The sequence below is a fragment of the Furipterus horrens genome, unplaced genomic scaffold (assembly GCF_987537825.1).
Source record: "Furipterus horrens unplaced genomic scaffold, mFurHor1.1.pri manual_scaffold_5, whole genome shotgun sequence".
NCBI lineage: Eukaryota > Metazoa > Chordata > Mammalia > Chiroptera > Furipteridae > Furipterus > Furipterus horrens.
In genome coordinates, this window is record NW_028327175.1 from 150,030,191 (window position 1) to 150,054,943 (window position 24,753).

The 24,753-nt window shown below is 38.2% G+C and overlaps 1 pseudogene; it reads left to right on the forward strand.

The window, feature by feature from the left end:
- The first annotated feature begins 10,996 nt into the window (after nucleotides 1-10,996).
- LOC150010103 (dnaJ homolog subfamily A member 1 pseudogene) lies at nucleotides 10,997-12,152 on the forward strand (annotated as a pseudogene).
- The last annotated feature ends 12,601 nt before the right edge of the window (nucleotides 12,153-24,753 follow it).

Here is a 24,753-nt window from a genome sequence, read left to right on the forward strand (position 1 = left end):
TTCAAGGGAGAAATACATGTATGAAATTTACATCTGTACTTTGACCTGTTGCCAACATCTTGAGAAGCATTATTTGTTTCTAATAAAAGCTGTTTTTGCCTCTGGCTGCTGTGGCTCAGTGGATTGAGCATCGGCCTGCGAACCAAGTGTTGCCGGTTTGATTCCCAGTCAGGGCACATTACTAGGTTGCACGTCAGGTCCCCAGTTGGAGGCGCATAAGAGGCAACCACACAGTGGTGTTTCTCTCTTTCTCTTTCTCCTTTCCCCTCTCTCTAAAAATAAATAAATAAGTAAATAAAATTGTTTAAAAAATATGTACAGTTTATTAAAAAGAAAAAAAGCTGTTTTTTTAATTAAAATCTTTACCCTAAGATACTCCCTCAATTCATATTTCTGACTGCCTACCCATTCCCTCATTTATCAACTACCATGTTTCCATTATGTCATAGCATGACATTGTCATTATTGTCCTGATAAAGCATGGAAATGGGGGACAGCTACGCGGGAATATGGAGAGCTCACAGTCTGGGAAATTGTTGGGTCAAAGCATGTATTGGTGCTTGCATGAAAGCATAATTGGAGCTGTTGAGGGAGGTTGTTGATGAGAAAGGACAATCTTCATGGCAGTAATTTGCCATGAATCCCTTGGGGGTGCCAACCCAGGTCCCAGAAGTTGATGAATAGCTAGTGACAATGGCAGTTATTCTTACAAGAAGCATTAGAGGCAGAGATGGCTTCCCTCCTTTTATGGGGAAGAGTGGTGGCACTGCTTAGAGTTGAGGATTACCACCAGCAAGGAAGCATGAGGAAAGCATCTTAGTCAGGCACATGTGTCCTCAAGTTGAAAATTTATCCCAGAGTTTATGTCCTTTGACCAGTATCTGTAGGAACAAACCTAAGTTCTTCTCAGGGTTATTATTTCAATCCTTGGCCACATCTAGCAAGTTGAAGTGAAAAATTTCTTGAGGTTATGATACTGACTGCCATGATACTGTGGAAATAGTGGCTTCTCCAATCTGCCCCGCCCCCCCGCAACAGTGTGTGAGGGTTCACTTTTTTCCACATCCTTGACAACACTTGTTCTTTGTTGATATATTGATGATTGTCATTCTGACAGGTGTGAGGTGATATCTCACTGTGGTTTTAATTTGCATTTCTCTAATGATTAGTGATGTTGAGCATTTTTTCATATGTCTATTGGCCATCTGTATGTTCTCCTTGGAGCAGTGTCTCTTTAGATTTTCTGTCCATTTTTAAATTGGATTGTTTGTGGGTCTTTTTTTTTTTTTTTTTTTTTTTTTTGGTGTTTAGTTGTAAGAGTTCTTTATAAATTTTGTGTATTAATCTCTTATTGGATGGATCATTGGTGAATACGTTCTCCCATTCAATACGTTTTCTTTATGTTTTCTTGACAGTTTCCTTTGTTGTGCAAAAATTTTCCAGTTTGATGTAGCCTCATTTGTTTATTTTTCTTTCGTTTCCTTTGCCCAAGGAAATGTTTCAGAAAAACTGTTGCTAATAGAAATGTCAGGGGTTTTACTGCCTATATTTTCTTTTATGGTTTTTATGGTATTAAGTCTTACATGTAAGGCTTTAATCCATTTTGAGTTTATTCTCGTACATGGTGTAAGGAAGTGGTCTAGTTTAATTTTTTGCATATATCTGTCCTATATTCCCAACACCATTTATTAAATAAACTGTCTTTACTCCATGGTATGTTTTTGTCTCCTTTGTCATCTATTAATTGACCATATAGGCATAGGTTTATTTCTGGTTTCTCTGTTCTGTTCCATTGACAAATATATATATATATATATCAGAGAAGGAAAACTCTGACTCCAAAAAACCTCCGCTGCCTTGCGGCATACCTCTTCAGGGGAAAGGCTAAGGGAGTAAACCCCGACAGAAAATCCGGAGCCGGAGTCCCTAAGGCGGTTTGACGTTGTAGTCAACACCGGCAACTCCTGCGGCGCACCTGAAGCCAAGCTGTATTGACTCCGTCTTTCCCTTGGATCCTTCAGCTGCGAAGAGAGGGGGGGTCTGCTGCATGGGCAACAGCAGACCCTCCATATCACCCTGCCCAGGCTCTGTAGCTTCAGCTTCACTGGAGAGGACACTCCAGCGTCATCGTAAGATGTCGATTCAACACGGGAGGAGACAGATACCGTGTCACTCCCGAGTCGGACTGCACAGCCATTCTCGGCAGTGCAGATAGACCCTTAAGAAGCTACACCATCATCTCTCGAGACGGACGGCTGCCGACGATATATATATATATATATATATATATTTTATGTCAGTACATACTGTTTTAATAACACGGCCTTGCAGTATAGTTTGATATTAGGTAGCATGATACTCCTGATTCTGTTTTCCTTTCTCAAGATTGCTGTGGCTATTTGGGATCTTTTTGTGGTTTTGTGATAATTTTTGGATTATTTGTTCTAGTTCTATGAAGAATTTCATTGGTAGTTTGATAGAAATTATGTTGAATCTATAGATTGCTTTGGGTAGTATGGCTATTTTAACAATGTTAATTCTTCCTATCCATGAACATGGTATATGTTTCTACTTATTTGCATCTTCTTCAGTGCTTTATAATTTTACCACCTTGGTTAAATTTATGCTTAGGTATTTTTATTTTTTGATGAAATTGTAAATGGGATAATTTTCTTAGTTCCCATTTATTATAGTTTATTATTGGTATATAAAAATACAAACAATTTCTGAACATTTGTTTTGTATTTTGCTACTTGACTGAATTCCTTTATCAGGTCCAGTAGTTTTTTGGTAGATATTTTATGGTTCTCTATATGTAGTATCATTAGAGATTACTAATATTTTTATGACATTTCTTTTCTTCTGCTGAGTCCAGAATGGGCTTTAAAATGTTTTTCAACAAATTCTGGAAGCAGATCCCATTAAACAATCTGGTCTGTCATATTTAATTTAAATCCATGTGCTATTCTGACCTGACCTCTACCCAAGAGCTGAAGACTGGGAGTGCATTGCTACTTGCAAGAACTAGCTTCATTTCTGTAAGACTGTGCCCTGGCTGGTATGGCTCAGTGGATTGAGAGCTCTGGCCTGTGAACCAAATGGTTTGATTCCCAGTCAGGACACATGCCTGGGTTACAGGCCAGGTCTCCACTGGGGGAACAGAAGATGCAACCACACATTGATGTTTCTCTCCTTCTCTTTCTTTCTCCTTTCCCATAAATAAATAAACAAATAAATAAATAAATAAAACCTTAAAAAAAAAGAATATGCTGCCTCATTGCACTTTTGAATGCTGTAACATATACATTTATATATTATAATATATATATATATATATATATATATATAAATGCTTAATACTTGTTGGATGAATGAATAAAATAAAAGGTTTACAGAAGTGTTTCATTTGTTGACTCATCAAATATTTATTGAGGTCTAGGAGCTGGTAGATGAGTTGAGTTGAATAACGCAGACAGGATACCTATCCTCATGGAGCTCACATTCTAGTAGACATTGGCGATAAAGATAATGAAAACAGATAAGTAACAAGAAGTAGCAAGTAGTAAAAGTGTCATGGTGGAAATAAACTTGGTTTTGTGATGGGAATGACTGCAAGTGTGGTTCCTTCTGTGAGGTGATCAGGAAAATATATTAGATGACTTTTTTACTGTGCTAAAATATACATAACATAAAATTCACCATTTTAAGATGTACTGTTCAGAAATCTAGTTATTGGTACTACAGAAAACCTCCCTCATCCTCCCTTCCAGTCATAACCCCCAGTGGTGATCTCTATACTGACTTTTAACAGCATAGATTAATTTTGCCTAGTTTTTGTCTTTATATAAATGAAACCACACAACATTTACTTGTCTTTTTCTGCTTTTTCTTTTGCTCACTATTATATTTGTGGTAGTCATCAGTATTCTGTATAGTTATGGTGCTTTCATTATCATTGCAGTGTGGTATTTTACCATGTGAATATACTGAAATTTATTTATCCCATCCTGCTAGTAGGTACTTAGGTAGCTTCTGCTTTTAGCTATTAAAAGTAGTGTTGCTTTGATAATTCTTATACGTGTATTTTGGTGAACATATGAACAGATTTATATTACCTATATTATATATTATTTATGTGCATATATTATATGTAGTATAGAATATGATTATATAATATAAACACATTATATATGTGTGTGTGTGCATATACATACATATTCAAAAGGGGAAATGTTGGGTCACAGAGTATGTATATGTTCATAGCTTTCCACTAAGTAGTTTTTCAGAGTGGTTTTTCAATTTTGGAAGGTTCACATTTAAGCTGTGGCCTGAAGGACAAAAGGAAATGGAAGTTACATTGAGATGTCTATATTACCATCTCCCCACTACTCTGCCAAAAATGTGTTTTTTCTTAAAGTGGTTAGAGTCGAAGGGGACAAGTCCCCCACCTCCTTTCTACTGTGGTCTCCAAGTGATAGACACTTCAGTGAGAAGAGCCTCTGTCATTTTGGTCAGACCCAGGGAGACAGAGGATGGTGAATGATGACTCAGCCTCTTCGGCTCCACTTCCCAGAGCCCACTCACCACATCAGTGAGCCTGGCACTGGGGGGAGACATAAACACAACCATGGTGTTGATATCAGTTCTAGCAGAGATGGCAGGAGCCAAAGCCTGAGTAGGGGGTAGGGAATCAGGGTAAATCTGACAGTGGGGAAAAAAAAAAGCAAAGTGAGGGACCTGAAAGTCATGTCTAAAGAATTGTTTTAGTAACAGTAGCAAATGAAAACAGGAAGCCTCCTCTGCTAAAATAATCAGTGGTACCTGTTTCAGATTTCCAGGCATCTTTATGTTTTTGGGAGGTCTTGGACTCAGGGCTCTGCCAGTTGTGTGGCCTAGGATGCAAACCATCAAGAGAAGTTGAAATTTAGGGCTTTCTTCTCGAAGAAATGAAGAGAGCCACCCCCCCCCCCAAAAAAAGGAAGAAGAAGAAGAAAAATAAGGGGAAAAAAAAAAAAAAACCCTATCCATAGTGACGCCTATAAATGCTGTGTGGGTGTGAGAGTCTGCCTCTTGTCCTAGTTCAGGAAGTATAAACAAAACTGGTAGAAATGGATCATTTAGGGGAAAAGTTTTCTGTAAGAAAAACGTCTAGTTGCTTTGCCCTTCAGTGTTTTAGAGTTCCCTCAGTGTACAGGGAATTTCCAATGAACTTCTTTCAGGTGCTGCTCATTAAGTCTTGCCTTTTATAGAAAAGAAACAGCAAAAATGATTGGTATAGCAAGGTGAGGTTTCCTTTTATATACACGGAGCCACAAATGACTCATTGCTGATCTCTTTTTGAATCGCATGCTATGTCTTTAAGGTGGCTAAACTGCCCTTAACCACAATGCCCAGAGCTAGAAGGGATTTCTTTTATTTTTTATTTATTTTAATCCTCACCCAAGGATATATTTTTATTGATTTTAGAGAGAGAGGAAGTGAGAGAGGGGGAGAGAGAGAGAGAGACAGAGAAAGAGAAACATCAATGTGAGAGAAAAACATCAATTGGTTGTTTTCTGTGTGTGCCCTGACCAGGAATAGAACCCATTACCTTTTGGTGTATGGGATGTAGTTCCAACCAGCTGAGTTACCTGGCCAAGGCTAGAAGGGGTTTCTTTTGGTTATTTTTTTCCCTTTGGTATGTATAAGAGAAGAGATTATTTTTAATTAAAAAATTTAAAATTAAATTGATTGGGTGACATTAGTTAATGAAATTACACAGGTTTCAAGTGTACAATTCTGTACACATTATCTGTAAATTGCATTGTGTGTTTACCACCCAAAGTATCATGGGGTCATCATTCTGAACTTTAGTTGGGTGTTCATGTTTATAGATTTGAGTTGTAGATGAAGAAATTATTAAATGTTGGAATGTATATATCCTGTAATAGTTGTGTCTATGGGTGTTCTAACAAAATTCCCTGTATGAAATAATTCTGTTTCATTTATTTGGTTTTCCTAAGAGTTCTCTGGGATCATGAAAATTAGCTAAGATCCACTATATTGGTTTCCCTACATATAGGGATAAAGGAAGAGAGCAATGGAGAAAGCCCATTTAAACATAGGACCCCATGTGGTCCAGGCCATATGACCATCAATTCAAATAAATACAAGTTTGACAACTGAAACTTATCAGAAGATAATTCAAATATTTACCAGGAACTTTCAAAGAATGTCCAAAGAATATCTAGCAGAAGTCTTCAAAATTATTTCTTCATCTCTTGTTCCATTCCCTACTCACTCTAAAGTTCTTTCCAAAGACTGTCAGCTCACCAAATTCCTTTCTCATCCGTGCATGCACCCTTGTTCTCCCCACTGCTAGGTAAGTTTTTTTCTCCTTATATATATCCTTAGCTTGTCTGCTATCTTCCAATTTGCAGATCTTTTATCCTTGGTCCCAGTTAGCTTCACTGAAGGCCTGGAGGCAAGCACACAGTCACAGAGGGGCAGACTCTGAACTCTTAGACAGCAATGCTTTTAGTCCCTCTTGGACAATAAATTTTTCAAAATATAATCCATGCAACAGACTGTCTTCCAGTAACTAAATGACAAGACTTCTTCTTCTTCTTCTTCTTCTTCTTCTGCTTCTTCTTCTCGTCTGCTTCTTCTCTTCGTCTTCTTCTTCTTGCTTCTTCTTCTTCTTCTTCTTCCTTCTTCTCCTCTCCTTCTTCTCTCTCCTCTCCTCCTCCTCTCCTCCTCCTCCTCCTCCTCCTCTCCTCCTCCTCCTCCTCCTCCTCCTCCTCCTCCTCCTCCTCCTCCTTCTTCTTCCTTCTTCTTCTTCTTCTTCTTCTTCTCTTCTTCTTCTTCTTCGTCTTCTTCTTCTTCTTCTTCCTGTCGTCTTCGTCTTCTTCTCTTCTTCTTCTTTCTCCTTCTCCTCCTCCTCTTCTTCTTCTTCTTCTTCTTCTTTCGTCTTCTTCTTCTGTCTTCTTCTTCTTCTTCTTCTTCTTCTCTTCTTCTTCTCCTCCTCCTCCTCCTCCTCTCCTCCTCCTCCTCCTCCTCCTCCCTCCTCCTCCTCCTCCTCCTCTTCTTCTTCTTCTTCTTCTTCTTCTTCTTCTTCTTCTTCTTCTTTCTTCTTCTTCTTCTTCTTCTTCTTCTTCTTCTTCTTCTTCTTCTTCTTCTTCTTCTTTTTTTCTTGCAATAAGAGGCAAGGCCAATAGAGTTACCCAAGTCCACATTTTTGAACACTGGAGGAAGGGATGAGGAAAAGAGTTGTAATGTAGAACAAGATGAGCAGCATCTTCGAGCAGATAGACAGTATAATTCTACCTAAACCTACCTTGTTCCCTCCTCTGATGACATCACACATGCTGATAACTTTCTCTGGAAACCCTGTTTCTTGATCTCAGGATTACAAACCAATGAACTGTCTCCTTAGAACTTTAGTTGCTTTTTGAGACACAATTTCAAGGTCAAGTGTGGTCATTTCTTTGCTCTCTCATGTCTAACGTCTGAGAATTTCTTCCAAGGAACTCATTTCTGTGTTAAAATCAGTCCAGGGGCTGGGATGGGCATATGCCAGCATTTAATTCTAAGCTGAAGTGAGACCAACTATGGGCTTTACCTGCAGCAGCCACAACCAGAGCAGCAGAGAGGTAGTTAAGAGCATACAAGTTAAAACCATAAATTGTATTATTCAGTAAGATATAAGCAGGACAGATGTTAAAAAAGAAAAAAAATATTAGATACATATTCAAAGAAATTGCCAGGTAAGAGTGTTTTTGTTGTATGGTAGAACAAATAAAGAAATGTTTCCTCAACAAATGGTATATTTAGGAAATTTCCATATTATTTGTACTTGTCTACAAAGAGTTATTTAAAGGAGTCAGAGGCCTTGGATTAAACTGCTCAGTCCTCAGGGAAGGAAGTAATTGCTCATTTATTAACTCAAAATATATCTAAATAGATTTACTATATACCAAGCACAGTATTAGGCACAAGGAATGGGGCATAGAATACAAAGAACATGGCCTTTATCCTCTAACTGACATTGAATAGGTTATTGCTCATTCAGACATTGAATGTGCTCATTGAGGTTTATGATGTAGAATATGAAGCTAGTCAGTCAGGGAAGACTTTATGGAAGAATATGATTTTTAAAAAAGAGGACGTATTAAACCAAGTGAAGATCTGTTGGCATATTAAACCAAGTGAAGATCTGTTGAACAATTCAGGTGCCACTGGGCATGGTCTTTCTCTTTTGCCTGAAAAGAATACATTAACATCAGATTAAGCAAAGAGCTCATAAAATGCATGATGGCACACTGAACAGTCAAAAACATACCAAGCATTCTTTTCCAGGAGATTGGGAAAGAGATTCATTTTGAAATAATTATCTGGTAATAGGTTCAACCTGAAAAAAATAAACATGAAGCTATAATTATTTTTCAACAGAAGGCGACGTACTCATTTTCTTTTCTGAAGTTATATATCTATTTCATAGCACTGGAAGCTCAATACTATGTTTTATGTTCTTAAGGGTAAAAACATGATGTCTGTTTTATTTCACAACATGAATTGAAAGCATTTGTGGGACAGGATGTTGTTTTGGTTCAATAGGTTGTTTAAGGTTCCTTAGGAGTTTACCCAGTAACTGCTTTCAGCTTTAAGATATTAATGTTTCCATTTGGTTTTCAGATCCAAAGGCTGTGTAAGCAGATTTTTCTGTTTTTGAGGCCTTAGCCTATTCCTAGTACAGTTTAAGGTAATCAATCATATAACTGAGAGTAATAAAGGACTCTGGCTAAGAGTTTTTACTCAATCTAACTTGTATTGGTTTGAGTGGGGGATGGCGATTATTCAAATATTGCAGGAAGAGCTTGGAGTCAAACCTCAAAAATGTCCCAGATTTGCAGCTCATGCTCTAGTTAGGAAGGCTGCCACTCATGTTAATTCAGGTAAGATGCTGGCCAGGCTCATGGTAGGAAAATGAGAATACCTGCTGGGAACAATGAAGTGACTGATTCCCTTGGCTACTCAGCAAGTCTCTACCTATCTTTCAGCCAAATTCCAGAGGGAAAAACTGCTCTCTCCTATGTTTCTCTGGAGACCCAAGTCCAGGGTTTGTGTTTAGGAACACAATGAAATAAGTTTGTCATAGACTCCTCTCAGGACCCCTTCATTTTCCCTTTATGGGTCTATTACTCCTGTCTTCTGGTACTCCCAACTTTCCTACTGCCCTCTAGAAGCCCTGAGTTCACCACTGTGGACAATTGCCAGTCTAGAGGTTTTCTTTATGGCCTGTGGTTCCTTTCCATTGTCAAAGCCAGGAATGGTCCTTTGAGTTTGAGATTGTGTATCTCTGACTGTGCTTTTGTCATCACCTTTTACTCTGACTCTTACTTTCCTACTTCTGCTTTCACTTATTATGCTTGTGATTACATTGAGGTCGCCTAAATAATTCAGGACACCTTCCCTATTTTGCAGTCAGCTGATCAGCCATCTTAATTCCCCTTTTCATGTAACATAACATATTTACAGATTCTGGGGATTAGAACATGGACAACTTAACGGGGTCATTAGTCTGTTTACCACATTCACCTTTGATCCTACTATCAAAAGTTACATTTATATTCTTAAATGACTCCCTACTAAGCTGAAAAGTAAACCTGATAATTGACCCCCACGGATGTTAAAGCTAAATATAGTTAATAGACTATAGTCAATAATACTGTATTGCATATTTGAAAGTTGCTAAGAGAGTAGATCTTAAAAGTCCTCCTCACAAGGAAAAAATATTTGTAACTATGCATGGTGACAGATGTTAACTAGACTTATGGTGATCAATTCATAATATATACAAACATCAAATCATTATGTTGTACACCTAAAATTAATATACTGTTGTATGTCAATTATACCTCAGTTTTTTAAAAAAGGCAAATATGTTGGACATACCCTTACTTATTCTCCTATATCTGTTTATAGATATGGTTCTTTTTTCTATACTCAATCCAGATGAGTCTTCAGAATCCTTTTTAACACAGTATTTATTCTTGGCAACCACTTCCAACTGATCAGACTTAGCATCAAGATGAAACTTATTTGATGTCACTTCTTTAATGGGTCGCCCCTTCCTTTCAATTAAGAACTTCTAGAGATGCAGTGCTTTAACCTCAAGAAATGCTTTGAATGTTAAACTTCAGAGCACCAGTAACCAGCCTGTGGAGACAAGTGTACTTGGGAGATGTTCCTGTAATCTTTCAAGATTTAATCTATGTATGGCTTCCAGTTCCCCCTCTTCTTTTTGGTCACCATGCACAGGGAACAGGACTGGATGATTTGCCTTAGAGTTTCTCAGCCTTAGCACTACTGACGTTTTGCATGGGATAATTCTCTGTTATGCAGGGTTGTCCTGCACATTGCAGGATGTTTAGCAGCATCCCTGACCTCTACCAATTGGATGCCAGTAGCACTTCTCTAGTCAAAAACGTTTTTAGGCTTTGCCAGATATACCCTGGGCAGCAAAATAACTCCCAGGTGAGAACCACTGCTCTAGTAGAATGAAGTGGAAACAATCTATTTCTGGAATTATTAAATTACAAGGATATAATTTTGTTGTTGTTCTTTGACTTCCCTTTAGCTTGTATTTGATAGCATTCCTTTGCCAATGAAAGACCCTACTGACAAGAGCATTTAGCCAAGTGTTCATTTCAGATATCCAAATCCCAGATCAGAGCAGAAGGCCTTTTAGGATCAAGGGCTTGGTGTAGCATGAGCAAAAGTATTGCTTTACCCATCTTTAAGGCTCCACTCAAGCCCACCCCCTCCGGGAACACTTCTGCACCTGCTCCTTTAGGGGCACTCTCTTCTTCTTCTAAACTCCTGTTGGCTAAACCTCCATGGACTGTTGCCATACATCTGACATTATGGATCATTCTACTTGTGGATACATGGCTGACACCCCAGCTACAATGCCCAAGTTATAAGTGCTTTGATGGCCACTCACTGGCTGTCAAAAATGGTGAAAGAAATCACTTACTATGATGTTTTGGGGCTCAAACCCAATGCCACCTAGGAAGAATTGAAAAAGGCTTACAAGAAGCTGGCCTTGAAGTACCACCCTGATGACGGAGAGAGGTTTTAAACAGATTTTTCAAGCTTATAAAATGCTCTCTGATGCAAAGGAAAGGGAATTATATGATAAAGGAGAACAGGAAATTGAAGGTGGAACAGGTGGTGGCTTTGACTCTCCCATGGACTCTTTGATATATTTTTTGGAGATAGAGGAAGGATACAGGGGGAAAGGAGAGGTAAAAATGTTGTGTATCAGCATTTATATAATGGTGCAACAAGACAACTAGCTCTGCAAAAGAATGTGATTTGTGACGAATGTGAAGGCCGAAGTGGTGAGAAAGGAGCAGTGGAGTGCTGTCCTAACTGCTGAGGTTCTGGGATGCAGGTAAGAATTCATCAGGTAAAACCTGGGATGATTCAGCAAATTCAGTCTGTGCGCATAGAGTGCCAGGCCATGGGGAATGGATCAGTCCTAAAGATAGATGTAAAACTGCAATGCGAGGAAGACAGTTTGAGAGAAGACGATTCTAGACGTTCATTTTTGACAAAGGCATGAAAGATGGTCAGAAGATAACATTCCATGGTGAAGAAGAGGTAGAACGAGGACTAGAACCAGGAGATATTATCATTGTTTTAGATCAGAAGGACCCTACTGTTTGCACTTGGCAAGGAGAAGACCTTTTCATGTGTATGGACTCACAGCTGGTTGAAGCACTGTTTGGCTTCTAAAAGCCAATAGCTACTCTTGACAACCGAACCATAATCATCCCTTCTCATCAAGGTCAGATTGTCAAGCATGGAGATATCATGTGTGTGCTATAAATGAAGGCATGTCAATTTATTGTAGACCATATGAAAAGGATTGCCTAATCATCAAATTTAAGGTAAACTTTCCTGAGAGTGGCTTTCTCTCTCCTGATAAACTCTCTTTGCTGGAAAAAACTCCTACCTGAAAGGAAGCAGAAGGGACTGGTGAAATGGACCAGATAAAACTGGTGGACTTTGATCCAAATCAAGAAAGATGGCATCATTACAATGGAGAAGCATATGAGGATAATGGACATCATCCTAGGGTTTGTGTTCAGTGTCAGACCTCCTAATGGGACCAGTGAAGAGCACTCACTGCTGGCATCTTATACACAGTAGTGAATGAGTGGAGGACTATAATCATAATATGCTCACTACTTGCTATTGCTTTTGTTTTAATTTTTAACTATAGTAGTGTTTTAAAAGTTAAATGAAGAATGAACTCAAAATATAAAAGCTTAAAAAAAGAAAATAGTTTATATATCTTATTAGGTATACTATTTCTTTTATACAATTTAAAGTCAAATAAATCCCTGAGGTTTGTTTATGAACAGTTAATAGGCCTATTCCTCTATCCTAACATTCCCCATTTCCTAAAACCTAGGCATTTATCTGCATTTTGCTAAACAATGAACATGTATTGCTATCTCTTGATTTTTCAATTTTAGGCAATATCTATATAGGGAAGATAGGGACTTAGCCCTCTTTACATACATACAGAGTTCTAAACTTCAGGAAATGAAACTTATTAAAGTGTACTCCTTATACAATCTTCCCAGTATGGTTATACCATTGTTTTGAGTTAAATAATATTCAATGTTTATATCATTGTTACTATATAAATGATATTCACAACCAAACTGTATAAAATACAATGATTACTTTTCCTTCTCTGCATATTTTTGAAGTTAATACAGGTTCATGATTTTTTATCTGCAATTCCAAAATTCAGAAAGCTCTGAAAACCAAAGCAAAATAAAACAAAATTTTATATTGGCAGCAAACTTATTTGACAGCATCATGTGACCTGAACACATCTGTGGCTACTTGTAGTTTTTATTTATACTACCTGGTGTAAGTATTTAGATGATTTGGTGCAGAAAATTTTGATTTGTTTGATTCCAGGGAGTGGTTTCAAACCTATGAGGGGGTAAAATAATACATATACATGCACTGTATTATATTTCTAAAATCTGAAAAACGAATCTAAAATTTCAAATGCATTTATCCCCAATGGTTTAAGTTATAGTATTCTTTTTTGTTTCTTAAAATTCCTTTTTAATACTTTTACATTGTGAAATACAACAAATTTATAGGAAAGTGTATAAAACAGATGTACGAGTTAATGAGTGATTGTAAAATAAATTACCTGCTGAACTATTACCCAGGTCAAACACAACAAGAATCCCAGCACCCAAGAAAACCCTCATGTTTCCCTTCCTAGTTAGTCCTCACATATACTGTTGGTGGTAACCACTAACCTTACTTTTATGCATTAATTTCCTTGGTTTTTATTTAAAATTTGCCATCTAATGATTCATCCCTAAACAATATATTTCTTGTCTGCTTTTGTACTTTATATAAATGAAATAAAACCCTACATATTTTGTTATGGCTGGCTTTCTTTTTCCACTAAGAACATTTGAAATAAACTCAAATTTATAGAAAAGTTTTCAACTTTTTTCCTGAAGTATTTATGAGTAAATAGCTAACATAATGCCTCATCACTTGGAATTCTTTTGTATGTATTTCTTATAAACAAAAATGGTCTCTTGCATGACCTTAATATGACCATCAGAAGTAGGAAATTAACATTGAACAGTATTATCTAATTCCCAGATTTCATTCAAGTGTTCCAAATTGTCCCAATAATGTCTTATTTTTTCAATATTATTTTGTATTAGTTTCAGGTGTACAGCATAGTGATTAGTCAATCGTATTCTTTACAAAGTGTTCCCCCTGATATTTCCAGTACCCACTTGCAACCGTACATAGTTATTGCAATATTATTGACTATATTGCTATACTTTACATCCCCACGATTATTTTGTGACTACCAATCTGTACTTCTCAATCCCTTCACCTTTTTCACTCAGTCTGCCAAACCCCTTCCCCTCTGGCAACCATCAGTCTGTTCTCTGTATCTATGAGTCAGCTTGTTTTGTTTGTTTGTTTATATTGTTCTTTAGATTCCACATATTTAAGTGAAATAATCTGATATTTGTCTTTCTCTGACAACTTATTTCCTTTAGCATAATACCTCCTAGGTCCATCTATGCTGTCACAGGTGGTAAGAATTTGTTCTTTTTAATGGCTGAGTAATATTCCATTATATATATGTACCACTGCTTTTTCATCCACTCATCTCTTGATGGGCACTTGGGTTGCTTCCATATTTTGACTTTTGTAAATAACACTACAATGCACACAGGGGTGTACATATTCTTTTGAATTATTATTTTGAGTTTTTTTGGCTATATACCCAGAAGTGAAATTGCTCTGTCATAAAGTAGTTCCATTTTTAATTTTTAAAGAACCCTCCTTACTCTTTTCCACAGTGGCTGCACAAAATTTCATTCCAACTAGCAGTGCACTAGGGTTCCCTTTTCTTCACATCCTTGCCAACACTTATTTTATGATTCACTGATGATAGTCATTCTGACAGGTATGAGGTGCTATATCTCACTGTGATTTTAAGTTGCATTAAAATGATTACTGATGTTTAACCTTTTCATATGTCTGTTGGCCATCTGTATATCTTCTTTGGATGAGTGTATATTTAGGCCCTTTGCCCATTCTAAAATTGGATTGTTTTGGGTTTCTTTGTTGTTTAGTTGTATGAGTTCTTTATAAATTTTCGATATTAACCCTTTATCAGATGTATTATTGGTGAATATGTTTTCCCATTCAGTGGGTTGTCTTTTCATTTTGTTGATGATTTCCTTTCCTGTGCAAAACCTTTTTAGTTTGATATAGTCCCATTTGTTTATTTTTAATTTTGTTTCTTTTGCACAAGGATATATATATCAGAAAAATTATTAAAAGAGAGATGTCTGAGATTTTACTGCCTGTGTTTTCTTTTAGGATTTTTATGGTATTGAGTCTTACATTTAAATCTTTAATCCATTTTGAGTTTATTCTTGTATATGGTGCAAGAATGTGGTCTAATTTTAAATTTTTGCATGTCTTTTTCCAATTTTCCCAACACCATTTATTGAATAGACTGTCATTACTCCATGTATGTTTTTGCCTACTTTGTCAAATATTAATTGACCATATAGGCATGGGTTTATTTCTGGGCTGTCTATTCTGTCCTATTGATGTATACATCTACTTTTATGCTAGTACTGTGCTGTTTTGATTACTACAGTCTTGTAGTATAGTTTGATATCAGGTAGCGTGAATCCTCCAATGTTGTTCTTCTTTCTCAAGATTACTGTGGCTATTTGGGATTTTTGTGGTTTCATAGACATTTTTGGATGGTTTATTCTAGGTTTTGTGAAATACACTATTAGTATTTTGATAGAAATTGCATTGAATCTATAGATTGCTTTGAACAATATGAACATTTTTTAAAATGTGTTTTATTGATTATAGTGTTACAGTTGTCCCAATTTTCCTTCCCTCTTTTCCCCTGCACCCGGTGGCCCCCCTCCCTCCAGTTGTCCCCCCCTTTTAGTCCATGTCCATTGGTTGTGCATATAGTTAGTTCTTCTCAACCTCTTTCTGTCTATTCCATTCCCTCCTACTATGCTTCTTAATTCCTATACCATCTCCCTCCCTCTCCCACTTCCCGCTCCCTTCTCACCTCCCTCCAGTATGTTCCCCATACCTATAGTTCTTTTTCCACTCTCGTTGCCTAGTTTGCCTCTGTTTCAATTCCCTAGCTTCTGTTGTTGTTTCTTGTGATACAGTTTTCATTTTAGTGTTCATAGTTTTGATCCTCCTTTTCCTAAACCAGTCCCTTTAACATCTCATATAATAGTGGTTTGGATCTAATGAATTCTTTCAGTTTTATTTTGTCCTGGAAACACTTTCTCTGCCCTTCTATTCTGAATGACAATTTTGCTGGATAGAGTATTCGTGGTTGTAGGTTTTAGATTTTCATTACTTTGAATATTTCTTGCCAATCCCTTCTTGCCTGTAGGATCTCCCTTGAGAAGTCAGCTGATAGTCTAATTGGGACCCCTTTGTACATGATTCTTTTCTTCTCTTTTGCTGCTTTTAAGATTCTCTCTTTATCTTTAACTTTTGACATTTTGATTATAATGTGTCTTGGAGTGGTACTCCCTGGGTCCAGTTTTTCTGGAACTCTCTGTGCTTCCTGGATCTGTAAGTCTATTTCCTTCCCCAATTTTGGGAAGTTCTGCTTTATTATATTTTCACTTAATTTTTCAATTTCTAGTTCATCTTCTTCGCCCTCTGGCAAACCAATGATTCTTATGTTGGGTCTTTTATAGCTGTCCCAGAGGTTTCTGATCCTCTCCTCATTTTCCTTGCTTCTTGTTTCCTCCTCTGCACTGGTTGACTGTTTGTTCCTTCTTTGTGTTCTGGTTTGTTGATTTGAACTCTGGATTTTATTTCCTCACCATCTGTCTTGTATGTGGTTTTGTTCCTTTCAGTATGAGTGTTTTTCAATTCTTTCTCATCTTTTTCCAGATCTTTTGTTAATTCTGTAAGCCACCTGATAACGATGGCCCTGAACTCAGCCTCTGACAGGTTTCTTATTTGTTCATCTGTCAGATTCTTCATCTGTTGCCTGGTGAGCTGAGCCACTGGGATTTCTATAGTTGTCTGCTTCATTTTGACAGATGCATTTTGCTTTCTTGGGCCAGCTATAGGGGGCAGTGCCTGTGTACTTGTCACAACCCAGTGACCGGGGGCGATCCGCAACCTTTTTTGCCACGCTGTGGCCCTTTGTCGTCACAACCCAGTGATCGGCGCTGATCCGCAACCTATTTCGCAGCGCTGTGGCGCTTTGTGTGGGGGCGGGGGTCCGAGATGGATTCCCGCAGTTATTCCGCTAGGAGACCGGGATCCGTCCTTCCGCCCTCTGGGCCTCACTGTTCGAGGCAATGTGGTGGCTGCTTTTCCCAGCCTTGGGGTGGCGAGCTGCCAGGGTTCGACTGCAGCTGGGATTGCTCTCCCTGCTGCTGTCCCTGGTGCTACCGCAAACAGCACCACCCGATTCGCTCTTCTTACCTGCCTGAAGAGCGCCGCTGGTTTATAACTTTGTACGTTGGGCTTCTGTGCAGTTTTATTTTCTGGAATTTCTGGTTATCTTTTGTTTTGAAGTAGTTGTATTCCTCTCTAGTTGCAGAAGGAGACCGAGAGTGTCCGTCTAAGCCTCCATCTTGGCCGGAAGTCCTGAACATTTTAACAATGTAAATTCTTCCTATCCATGAGCATAATATATGCTTCCATTTATTTGTATCTTCTTCAATTTCTTTACTCAGAAAAGTTATAAGACTATAATTTTTTTAATGTAGATCTTTTACCACGTAGGTTAAATTTATTTTTAGGTTGTTTATTTATTTTTGATGCAAGTAAATGGATTTTTTTCTTAGTTTCTCTTTCTGATAGTTCATTATTGGTATATGAAAATACAACTTATTTATAGATATTTATTTTGTATCCTACTACTTTACTGATTTATTTAATCAATTCCAGTAGTTTTTTAAGTATATTTTATTGATTATGCTGTTACAGTTGTCCCAATTTTTTTTCCCTATACCACCTCTGTCCGGTACCTCCCTTCCCTCCAGCAATTCCTGCTCCCATTTAGCTCATGTTAATGGGTCATGCATGTAAGTTCTTTGGTTTTACCCTTTCCTATACTATTCTTAACATCCACCTGTCTATTTTGTTCCTCCCAATTATGCTTCTTTTTTAAAAAAAGATTTTATTTATTTATTTTTAGAGAGAGAGGAAGAGAGGGAGAAAGAGAGAGAAACATCAAAGTGTGCTTGCCTCTGGTGCACCCTCAACTGGGGACTGGCCTGAAACCCAGGCATATGCTCTGACTGGGAATCAAACTGACAATGCTTTGGTTTGCAGGCTGGCACTCAATCCACTGAGCCACACCAGACAGGGCCAATTATGCTGCTTGATCCATCCATCATTTCCCCCTATCTCCACCTTCCACCTCGCAGCTGACAATTCTCCAAATGATCCCCATACCTATGATTCTGCTCCTGTTCTGTTGTTTGCTTTGTTTGTTTTTGTTTTTATTTTTTATCTTCAGTTGCTGGTAGTTGTGAGTTTGTTGTCATTTTAATGTTCATAGTTTTTTAAAAAGAGTTTATTTATTTATTTTTAGAGAGTGGAAGGGAGGGAGAAAGAGAGAGAAAGAGAGAGAAAAACATCAATGTGTGGTTGCCTCTTACATGCTCCCTACTGGGGACCTACACCACAACCTAGCATGTGCTCTGACTGGGAATCAAACTGGTGATCCTTTGGTTTGCAGGCCAGCGCTCAATCCATTGAGCAAAACCAGCCAGGGCTAATATTCATAGTTTTGATCTTCTTCTTCTTAAGTAAGTCTTTTTAACGTTTCATATAATAATGGCTTGGTGATGATGAATTCCTTTAGCTTTACCTTGTCTGGGAAGCACTTTATCTGCCCTTCCATTCAAAATGATAGCTTTGCTGGACAGAGTAATCTTGGTTGTAGATCCCCAAAAGTTTCTTTTGAGAAATTAGCTGATAGTCTTATGGGAACTCCTTTGTAGATAACTCTGCTTTTTTCTTGCTGCTTTTAAGATTCTCTTTATCTTTAACCTTTGGCATTTTAATTATGATGTATCTTGGTGTGGTCCTTTTTGGAGCTAGCTTATTTGGGACTCTCTGTGCTTCCTGGACTAGTATGTCTATTTCCTTTGCCAAATTAAGGAATTTTTTCTTCATTATTTTAAAAAATAATTTTCAAATTCTTATTCTTCCTCTTCTCCTTCTGGCACCCCTATGATTCAGATTTGGTACATTTAAAATTGTCCCGGATCCCAGAGGTGCCTAAGCCTCTCCTCATTTTTTTCAATTCTTGTTTCTTTTTTCTGTTCTGGGTGAATGTTTATTTCTTCCTTTGTTCCAAATCACTGATTTAAACCTTGGCTTCCTTCTCTTTACAATTAGTTTCATGTGGATTTATTTTTTAATTTCACTGGTATAGCTTTCACATGCCATACTCAGTCATGTCTGTCAGGTCTGTGAGCATCATTATCACCAGCGTTTTGAACTCTGTGTCTGTTAGGTTGGCTATCACTTCATCACTTAGGTTCTCCCACTGGAGCCTTGATCTGCTCCCTATTTTGGGCCATATTTCTGTTTCCTCAACTTGAAAGCCTCCTGTGTTTTCTTCTGTGTCTTAGGTAGAACTGTCACACCTGTTACATTGTAAGGGGTGAAGCCTTAAGTATTTGTCAGTGCAGGACACCCTGTTTCATCACATTGTGGCACTGTATATGGGAGAGAGGTTGGAGAGGGAAAAATGCTGCTTACTCAGCACTCACCCCTTTTCCTATCACTTCGCCCACTTCTTGTATGTGACTGGTGCCCCTCTAGCTGTTACACTGGTGATGGTTCCCAGAAAGGATGGGTTTGCAGATGTTCTAGGATGGGGGGTGTGGTGCTCTAAACAGACTCTCATGAGAGACTGGCAGTTTCTTCCATCACCTCAACCCCCCCCCCCCCCAGAAGCAATGTGTCTTTATTTTCTCAGTGCTGGAACTCTGAGCTGTGCAGTCTGGGCTGGGACTGGGTTGCTTCCCAGGTGTCCCTCTCAGCTTTTATAATGCGTGACTGCTCTTACTGATGGCCAGCCATGGCAACTGCCTTGCTTCCACCATCACCGTCACTGCCGCCACAGCGTGTCCTCTCCATCCCAGCTCTGCTGTTCCTACCTGTCTGGAGGAGTATTGCTTTTTATGTCTTTGTTTGTTGGACTTCTATACAGTTCAGTTTTCTGGTAGTTCTGGCTGTTTTTTTCTTTTGAGGTAGATGTAATCCTTCTTATGGTTGTGGAAGGAGAAAAAGCATGTCTACCTATGCCTCCATCTTGGCCAGAAGTCTCCAAACCTTTTTTGCTAGTATATAAATGTATAAGAACTATATAGGCCCTCTTTATTATGTCAGGAGGCACATAATTCCTGCTCTACTTAGCTTGGAGTTTAGATAGTATCAATATGATCTATCCATTAAGAAGTTCTCCATCTACCTTTCACTAAATATTTCTGGACCACTTACATTGCCTAGATGAATTCTTTCATTAGGGGTTTCAAACTGGTAGTTTTCCAATGTTATTACTAGCTGTGATTCATTTATAAAGAAGACATTTTCTTGGTCACTTATTTTATTAGCCTGAAGTACTGTGTAGAAACAAAACAGTGAAAAACTTCATTTTTTCCTTTTATTTTTCATGTTTAGAAAGATTTCATGCTCTAGTAACTTGTAAAAGTGATCAATGAGTTTTTCTTTTAGGAGTATCATTATGAACACATGGATTTGTGTATATATGATGTACTTCAAGTCTCTGAAGCCATTACTTTTTAGATGCTTGAGTTGTTCCACCTTTGGTCAGTATGCGACCCTTCTAGTTGGTTTCTGTATTCTTTCAGTATGACTCTAGTAACTATTATTAACTTTCTTGCTTTCAAGCTGGACAAGATGTCTCGGCTTCACCCTGTACATTTCCTGTTACAGATTTGAAATTACCATTTTAATAAAGTGCTCTGGTTCCCTTTTTGGAGAAATGGTATAAAGAGATGATATCGTATCGTATCGGCAGCCGTCTGTCTGGAGAGACGATGGTGTAGCTTCTTAAGAGTCTATCTGCACCGCCGAGAATGGCTGTGCAGTCCGACTCTCGGGAGTGACACGGTATCTGTCTCCTCCCGTGTTGAATCGACCTCTTGCGATGACGCTGGAGTGTCCTCTCCAGTGAAGCTGAAGCTACAGAGCCTGGGCAGGGTGATATGGAGGGTCTGTTGTTGCCCATGCAGCAGACCCCCCCTCTCTTCGCAGCTGAAGGGCCCAAGGGAAAGACGGAGTCAATACAGCTTGGCTTCAGGTGCGCCGCAGGAGTTGCCAGTGTTGACTACAACGTCAAACCGCCTTAGGGACTCCGGCTCTGGATTTTCTGTCAGGGTTTACTCCCTTAGCCTTTCCCCTGAAGAGGTATGCCGCAAGGCAGCGGAGGTTTTTTGGAGTCAGAGTTTTCCTTCTCTGATGTGCCCTGACTGGAAGATCGAACCAGCGACACTTAGCTCGCAGGCCGACGCTCAATCCACTGAGCCAAACCAGCCAGGATGGGTTAAAATGACTCTATAATATATTCCCTATTTTCACTTTTTTCTCCCTCCCTCCCCCCAAGAATTAAACTGGGCGGGGAGCAAAAGCTAAATGCCCCTTCTCTGGGGCTAGGACAAGGGCAGTCTCCAGGGCTTCTCTCCTTCCCCAGCGATGATAATCTAGTAAGAAATCTATTACTTCTGGATTATTTGGTTTCTTTAATAGTGTATGTTCATAAACAAAACTATTTAATTTAAATTTTGTCAAATTAATATTTTAAAAAATATTAATGTTATTTTTCTGTTTGAGAATATTTTCTTATGATGAAGTTCTAACCATATTCTTTTATATTATCTTTTAAAAGGGTTTATTGTTTTGCCTTTCCTATATAGCACCATGAGCTAACTGGAATTGATTTTGTTTCATGGTAAGTGTTCCAATATCATTTTCCCCAAAAATAATGCTCAACTTTTCCATAATTACATATTGAAAACTCTACCCATTTCTAACTACTCTGAAGTACTACCCTTGTCATATATCAAGTCTCTATATATGTGTAGGTCAGTTTCTGGAACACACATCATTTGTTCTGTTGGTCTGTTTGTTTCTTCTTGCACCACTACCTCATTCTTTTAAATACTATAGTTTAATGTCTTTATTTCCAGTAGAGTCAATTTTCCTACTATAATGTTTTCTTATGCCTTCTAGGCTTTTTGTATTTTATATATATTTTAGAATTGGCTTGTCAGTACTCCTCTGAAAACCTATTGAGGTTTTGTTTGGATTGCATTGAAGTTCTAGATAAATTTGTGGAGAATTGTTATCTTTACAACATCTTGTCTTCCAATTCATGTACATAGGATGTCTCTTTATTTGTGTAGGTCTCCTTTAATTTTATTAAAATTTTGCAGTCTTTGTCACATAAATCTTAAGATCTTAGATAATAGGTATTTGTAGTTAATAAATGACATAGTCTTTTAACTTTTGTTTTCTAACTGTTTGTTGCTCTATATAGAAATAACATGTTTTTATATTGATTTTGTATCTAGCAATGTTGCTAAACTGAATTAATATTTATCTCTAGATTATTTTTGTATTTCCATGAATACATTTCTATTACTTGCAAATAATGATATTTGTATTCTGTGTTTAGTCCTTATATATCATATTTTTTGTGTTATTTTATAGATTTGGCTAAGAACCTAGGGCAATGTTGATGAGAAGTGGGATGGCAGCATCCTTATTTTTTGTTCCTTATATCAAAGGGATAATTTTCAGTGTTTTCTCATTAAAATTTATGTTTGCTTTGGGCTTTTATACATATTTTTTTTAAGTATATTTTATTGATTATATTGTTACAATAGTTCCAATTTTTTTTCCCCTTTGCTCCCCTCCGCCCAGCACCCCCCTTCCCCAACAATCCCCTCTCCAAGTCCATGCCCATGGGTCGTACATACAAGCTCTCCCGCCTCACCCTTTCATATATTCTTCTTCTTCTTTTTTAAAATTAATTAATTAATTAGTTAAATATTTTAACAATAAAAAATAACAATTCCTCCCTCTCAGACTTAAGACCCTTTACAATCTTATAAAGGACAATGGATGAAGGTCTCGAGCTCCTCTAGCTGCTTCAAGCTGGACATGGTCGTCGTCCTACCTACCCGTGGGTCAAGAAATCCCTAATAAGAGTGGGGATGTGGAGGGGAGGGTGGCCTTCCCACAAGGGGAAGGATCGTGCAGACTCCAGGTTGGTTGGCTGTCTCTGGACAACGGCATGCTTGGTTTGACAGGCTGGCATCCTTGTTGTATTCTGGGGGCAACAGGGTTAAAGGACATCATTTAATCCGTAACCACTAGATGACAAAAGACAGGTATTAATTTTTCAATGTCCCACATTAGGGAAAAGAAGGGCTTCTTTGGAGGAAGGTGTGCCAGGTACATCTCACCTGTCCAAAACCCTTTTGCCCATTATACTTATTTTGGACTGAGGGAAATATTTTAGGTTTCCCCCATCTCAGGCCTCTGGGCTTTTTCTGTCCAAGCCATTAGGATAGAAAAGAGAAACCAGTTTTAAAGTGAAGCCCACAGACCACCCCGTTCTTCACCAACCCAGCCACTTAGTTCAGCCAAACCATTGAGTCTCAGGAGGCAGCAATGCAGACAGGATTAAGTGAGGCCTATGCATACAGATAATCACTCAGGTAATGAGATTGTAGGCTTATGCCCTTTGAAAACAGAAAACACATGTTAATTTATGTAACATAACCCACATACAAGTCTCTAAATCTGTAGGACTGTCTTATCGGAAGGAAAATCCTTGTCCTTCTAATATTCACTGAACTTGCATTTCTATTCTTTATATTTTTATTCCCCCCCCACTAAAAAATTTTCTGTTTGTTTGTTTTTCCACTACAGTTGTCTCACTTTTTTTCCCCCTCTTGCTTCCCTGCACCCTGCCCCCCCCCACAGTCAGTCCCCACCCAGTTGTCCATGTCCATGGGTCATTCATACATGTTCTTTGACTAGACCCTTCCCCTTCTTACCCCTTCTCTCCCTCCCATCTCCCCCTTTGTTACTGTTAGTTTATTCCTTGTTTACATACCTCTGGTTCAATTTTGCTCATTTGTTTGTGTTGTTCATTAGTTTCCTGTAACAGGTGACAGCATAAGGTAATTTTCTTTTGTTGCCTGGCTTATTTCGCTAAGCATAATTCTCTCTAGTTCCAATCATGTTGTTGCAAATGGTAGAAGTTCCTTCTTTCTTTCAGTACTTATTCATTGTCATTTTCCCCCTTTGTACTCGTGTTCCTCTCTGTCTCTCTGTTTCTTCATCTTCTTAAAGCAGACCCTTTAGCATCTCTTGCAATGCTGGTTTGGTGGAGATGTATTCTTTTAGCCTTCTTTTGTCTTGGAAACTCCTTATTTCACCTTCCATTTTGAATGAAAGCCTTGCTGGGTAGAGTATTCTTGGTTGTAGGCCTTTGTTTTTCATTGCTTGGAATATTTTTTGCCATTCCCTTCTGGCTTGTAGTGTTTCTGCTGAGAAATCTGATGATAGCCTTATTGGAGCTCCCTTGTATGTTATTAGTTGTTTCTCTCTTGCTGCTTTTAGGATTCTCTCTTTGTCTTTGAATGTTGGCATTTTAATTATGATGTGTCTTGAAGTGGGCCTGTTGGGGTTCATCTTCATTGGGACCCTCTGTGCTTCCTGGACTTGCGTGACTCTTTCTCTCGTCATGTTAGGAAAGTTTTCTGTCATTAGTTTTTCAAAGAGGTTTTCTATCCCTTGCTCTTCTTCTTCTCCTTCTGGAATTCCTATGATACGGATATTATTACGTTTCATGTTGTCCTGCAGCTGTCTTAGAACCTCTTCAGTCTTGTTCAGTCTTTTTTCATTTTGTTGCATTGTCTGGGAGTTTTTGTGTAGGTTGTCCTCCAGCTCGCTGATCCGATCTTCTGCTTCTTCTAGCCTGCTTTTAATTCCTTCTACTGTGTTCTTCAAATCAGAGATCGTATTTTTCATTTCCTCCTGGCTCTTATTGATAGCTTCTATGTCCTTTTTCATGCTCACGTAATTTTCTGTGAGTTCCTTGTAGTTTTTCTGGAGTTC